We start from the raw sequence: 6,039 nt of genomic DNA, 5'->3' as shown, positions 1-6,039 counted from the left end.
TTTAACTATTAGGATAACAGCCCTTGACTTCTCTATCTTCCTTGAATGTATCCATTTCTTGGTACAGCCGTGACTACCAGAAGTTCGTTAATCCTTGTATAAATCAACTTCACTTACAACCTTTTCAAACTTCAACAGATAACCCTGATCTGGAGTAGTATTAAAGGTTCCCTTGCTCGAAAGCCAGTCGAATCCGACTCTAGGGTTGCGATGCTCATCTCCGTTTCAAAGCCGAAGAGCCAGCGCTATCCGAAGACGTTTCCATGGTCATGTGGCCGGCATGACTGAACACCAAGGCATGACTCAACACCAAGGCGCATGGAACGCTGTTACCTTCCCACCGACGTGGTACCTATTTATCTACTTGCAATGTCTTGCTTTCGAACTGCTAGGTTGGCAGGAGCTGGAACTAGAGACGGGAGCTCACTCCGTCATGCGGCACACTCGGGTCTCGAACTGCTGAACTACTGACCTTCCACAGCCTGCAGTTCAGCGTCTTAACCACTTGAGCCACTGCAGCTCCGGAGTAGTATTAGTAGAAGGAAAATTCCGTCTCATCTCTGTTCACCACTCATAGTTTTATAATCCAATATCATGTTCCCCCAATATCATGTTTTTTCCTAAATTATTTTGTTCTTTCTTCGTAAGGAAGGATCTGCAGCTCCGGAGTAGTATTAGTAGAAGGAAAATTCCGTCTCATCTCTGTTCACCACTCATAGTTTTATAATCCAATATCATGTTCCCCCAATATCATGTTTTTTCCTAAATTATTTTGTTCTTTCTTCGTAAGGAAGGATCATTTCAGCTGCCCTCCCCCAGTCCTTTGAGACCCTTTTTCTGATGGGGGGGGGGGGGTTGGACCAAGCATGAGATAATGTCTGTGGTTATTTGCAGTATTTACAGCCCTTCCTGTTTCACTTTGACTCAAAACAGAGTCTAAAGTAGGTTAAGGTCTATACCAAGAGATGCCTAATAAGCGCAGTGTCGGCTGACACAGTCTTAACAAGAGGGGACATAGAATGAGCAATGTACCAGGAATAGGATTACTGGAATCCAAATGAGCCCGGCATACGAGGCTGGGTACAGAGTGTGGATCTCACGAAGAAAAATGGCATTACATCAGCAGAAAACAGCGGAGTGACAACAGGGTAACACGTGCAGTAAAGGTCCTGCGAGGCATCCGATGCACAGTGGCACAATCCACAGTCCCTTCCGCTTGCCTTCCGGGTCTGCTCTGTCACAGCACAGCTCTGTGGCCTTCACAGGGATGCTTCCCCAGACAGCTCCATCTTACACAGTTGGCAACATGACAGGAGCACGAAGCCCTCCTGGTTTTGTCAGGTGGGCCCTTCCACAAGGCAAGGGCCACAAGAGAGAAAGTACTCATACGGGCGGTGGCTGGCCTTGCCCATCTGCTGGGCGGCACCTGCAGAAGGCCCTGACCTGGATGGGCCAGGTTGGCCCGGTCTTCTCAGAACTCAGAAGCTAAGCAGGGTCAGGCCCTGGCGAGTGCTTGGAGGGCATGCCAGGGTCGTGACACAGAGGCAGGCAGGTGTGCAGTGGCAAACCACCTCCGACGGTCTCTTGCCTTGATAACCCAAACCCTGCAGCCTCACCATAAGTCTGCTGTGAGGGCACTTTCCTCCTCTACCACCACCTGCGGAAGAAGGCCCTGCCCGGGTGAGCAGAGCGGTCATCAGAGAACGGAGGAGAGGTGGCCCTGCAGAGACGAGGGTTCGGGGCCATGCAGGGAGTTGTACATGACAGTCACGGCACCGGCAACTGCTCCCAGGGCAGCCAGGGGACCAACCACAGAACAGGCGCAATGTGCACGCTCCGTCTAGCCGGGACTGATTTTGCTGCATCTCACAAGCAGGGCTCTGTCTGTGCCATGCTCGGAAATGTTTGTGGGGTGGGGGTTAAGCTTCTAGCCCTGTGTATGATAAAGCCATAGTGGAAAGTGTGTGAACAACAGCTGAGGAAATCTCAAAAGCCAGACAGGTGACTGGACAAGGGTTCCAGGGGCTAACAGAGGCAGAATAAGTTACACAAGAGAGCGCGAGAGACCAAGTGTGTGTCTAAAGCAATGTCAAGTCACAGCCAACTTACACGGGGTTTTCATGACAAGAGATGTTCTGAGGTGGTTTCCCACTGCCTGTCTCTAAGAACATGCACTTTATCTTCATTCAGCTTCCCTGCTCACAGAATTCCTATCAAGGGCATTATTTGCATGGAGCACCCACAGCTCTGCCTAAGAAACGCAGAAGAGAAAACTGAATTTCTGAACCACACAGGCCAAGCCTTTTCTTCAGGAAAAGAAAGTGCTGCCGACATGGCCACTGACTGCCCTTTGCAAGCCCACCCAGGAATTATGAGGGCCAGATACATTTATTTACAATAAAAGGGAGCTTGCTTCCAGATGCCGGATTCTATACTTGTATGGAATCGCTGGGCTCAGAGAGAGGCTGCATTTCTTCCATCTGCTGGGCGGGGAGAAGGCAAAAGAGCTCTAGAATAAGGCATGGTTTAAGGGCAGTGTCCAGCTCAGGAAGGTCTGGATCGCTCCAGTCAGTTCCACCAAGGAGGGGAATGGAACATCAATTATACCTAGAGCAGCAAGCAAGCAACAGAAGAACTAGCAAAACAAGGCTGCATTTCTTCCATCTGCTGGGCGGGGAGAAGGCAAAAGAGCTCTAGAATAAGGCATGGTTTAAGGGCAGTGTCCAGCTCAGGAAGGTCTGGATCGTTCCAGTCAGTTCCACCAAGGAGGGGAATAAAACATCAATTATACCTAGAGCAGCAGGCAAGCAACAGAAGAACTAGCAAAACAAGACAGAGTCCCAGCTACTATTTTCTACCCCATTTTGATCTACATGCTGGACTAACATACTCCAGAGCGTAAGAAGACCTTACTTATCTCTCTCTCTCTCTCTCTCTCTCTCTCTCTCTCTTTTGTTCAGCAAGCATACTGCTAATAGCACTTATGTGACTGTCACTCAAGTGTGAAGCAGAAATTTCAAGCAGCAATTTCTGCCTTTCACTTGCACACAATCTGATCCGAGGATCCTAGAGACTCACTCAAGTGTGAAGCAGAAATTTCAAGCAGCCATTTCTGCCTTTCTCTCGCACACAATCTGGTCTGAGGATCCTGGAGACTCACGGGACTCAGAAGAGAACACCACACTTAGGAAACACGGAGTTTGCAAAGTGAACGTCAGGGTTCTGCAGCTCTGGCTACGAACCATGAGCAGCGAGCAGCGAGCAGCCAATAACCAGAGGGATGCCACAAAGCATGGGCCTTGAACCAGCAGGCGATGCCTCTAAGCTGCCAGGGCATTCTGCTGCCCGGCCAGTCAGAGACAGGGCAGTCAACTATTGAACGTAGCAGGAGCCACGGCCAGCACTCCCCAAAGGTCATGTATTGTCTGGATTAAAACTGCAGGCAAGAAGGTCGACTCTGAGAGTGCATAAGAGGTGTCCAACCCATGTTATTATATGGATCACTGAACTGGGCAAACTGCCCAACTGAAAGGAGTTGAGACCAGGACAGTGATGCATGCGGAACAGTGTTCTATGAGCAACAGTCTCCAAGGGCAAGTAAGGGGGGGGGGGACGACGTAGTGTTTAACGATCCAATCACACCCAATGTACCGATGCAGCTGAATTCTCTGCCCCACATCAGCGTTCTCTGCCCCAGAGTGGTCTGTTCTGAGCCGCCAGCCGCTCTCCAGTAGTTCCAGAGGGCAGCCGTGTTGGGCTTGAGCACTGCAGAGACCAACAAGAGTTTCAGGGTGGGGGGTGGCCTCCTGAGAGCTGCAGCAGCTCCTTTTGGACTCCAATCTAACCGCTCCCCAGGGTAAATCCTCTTGACTGGAGATGCCAAGCACTGAGGCACTGCCAAGCTGCTGCCCCTTCAACACCTCACATTCCTCTCTGTAACCACAGGAGGAAACGCCCTCCCCCAAAGAAGAAGCCAAGGCAGAGCGCTGACTCCAAAGGCGACGCAACCAGCAGCCTCCCTGGCTCATGCACGACTTCCATTTATAATGTGTTTTGCAGGGCTCAGTCCACGTTTTCTGGCAGGGCACACACTGGGAAGTACTGGAGTCTGCTTCTGGCCAGAAGCAACGCTAGCCAAGCAAGCAGGACCACTGAGAGCGTGCCACTACAGAACATGAGAGAAGGAGCCATCCATTTTCAAAATATATCCCTGGCTGCAGAAAGCTAGTATGTCAGGCAGAACAATTAAATCAGACTGCTTCAAAGAGACGGATGTTTCAGCTGGAAGAAAACCATTTATGTGGGCTGCATGCAGTCCATCCGCAGAGACCCTTGGGCAAGCTGCCGTCTCTCCGCTAGGGCCCAGCAGCTGAGTGCAACTTCTGTTCTCTCTGCTTTGCACCCAACACCAGCCGTACTAAGCCCGTTCAGCCTGCAGCATACCCTGTTTCCCCTTGTAAGGCTACAGCCGCAGACTTCAGGCCTTGCAGCCGTGCCATGACATATCTCCTGCTCCCCCTTTAATGACTGTGCAGCCTAACAAAGACCTCTGGAGTACCCGAAAGCTTGCCCAGTGGCTTTGTGATGCACACAGTTTTTGATATTTTGGGTGGTGACTTTTGTGACTTGTCCGTGGACTCAGCTGGCTCCCTGTAACTTTTGTCCATTTGAAGAACAATGTTTGCATTTGAGCCAGTTTCCATTTGAACCGGTTTGCCGGCAAGGTGGGATACAAATTTGGAAATAATAAATAATAATATCAACATGGGGAAGGTTTCAACACAGAGAATCCCAGGGAAGCTGCACCACACTTTTTTGTGAACATGGAGATCAGCTCAAAGAGAACATCCTTCACTTTCACTGTGGAGCACTTTGGAAGGCAGGTACCACCCCCCACTACCCACCAGCTTTAGCAAGAGCAGGGTGTATCTTCCCATTTCAGAATGCACTTCTCTATGCCCCCATCCCACAAGAGATTTCCAGCACCACCCTGCTCTGCAAAAGGGGGGGGGGAGAAGTCTGCTTGCACCATAATTACCACCACAGTCTGTTTATGACCTTTTCAATGAATCACTCTTTTCTGAAGGCAAAGCTGTTAAAGGCAGCAAATATAATTAAAGCGGGGGGGAAGAGTGGAAAAGGGGAAGGGATTAACTTTCTCATTAAGAAATCCTCTTGCAGGAAAGAATAGGTGCAAGGAGAGCAAGAAGTGGCCGCAGCGCTGCAACTTGCCCCTCTCCCTGTCCTCCCCCACCCCACCCCACCCCGCACTGCTGAAGGGAACGTCACTGTAAGCTTTTTGAGGGCCGAGTCTGCTTTTATTCTCCCCTCCTGCATCCTTTGCTCACACAATGCCTGAACTGCCTGCCAGCAAGCAGAAAGGTAGCGGATAGGAAGCAAAAGACTACAGCTGAGGAAGCATATTTTTAATGCTCCCTTGTCTTGTAATGAAAAATCTGTGAAAGCAGAATACTTCAGGGGACAAGCTGAGCTGGAACCTCCTGCACCAGTGTGCTGAGTGGTTGGTTGGTTGGTTTTTAAAAAACACAAGAGAATGCTGAAAAGTGGCCTCCTCCACCGGAGTTTGGCAGCGGTACAGTCCACTCGACCACCTCATCTGCAATCACTGGCCCTTTCGGTTTGTGAGCTGTCTGCAAGATGCCAACATTCAACAAACTGATCAGACGGCGCACTCAACAAACTGATCAGACGGGGACGTGCTCCGGCCATTCGTACGTTCAAATGTGGGGAAAAGTTGGCTGCGCACATCCATTCTCACATTCCTTTCCCACATCACATTCCTGCGCACATCCATTCTCACATTCATCTTGGTAAGTACCTGAAAGTGTGTGTAGAGACCAGTGTTCCCTCTAAGCTGAGCTAGTGTGAGCTAGCTCACAGTTTTTTAGCCTCCAGCACACACATTTTTGTCTTGGCTCAGGAAGGATATATCCAGAGCAAACTAATTTATGTGGTAGCCAAATCGCTTGCTCACAACTTTAATGCCGGTAGCTCACAAAGCAGAATTTTTTCTCACAA

Source organism: Gekko japonicus, unplaced genomic scaffold (assembly GCF_001447785.1).
Source record: "Gekko japonicus isolate JY-2015 unplaced genomic scaffold, Gekko_japonicus_V1.1 scaffold427, whole genome shotgun sequence".
Taxonomy (NCBI): domain Eukaryota; kingdom Metazoa; phylum Chordata; class Lepidosauria; order Squamata; family Gekkonidae; genus Gekko; species Gekko japonicus.
Note: the sequence above shows the minus strand (reverse complement) of the source record.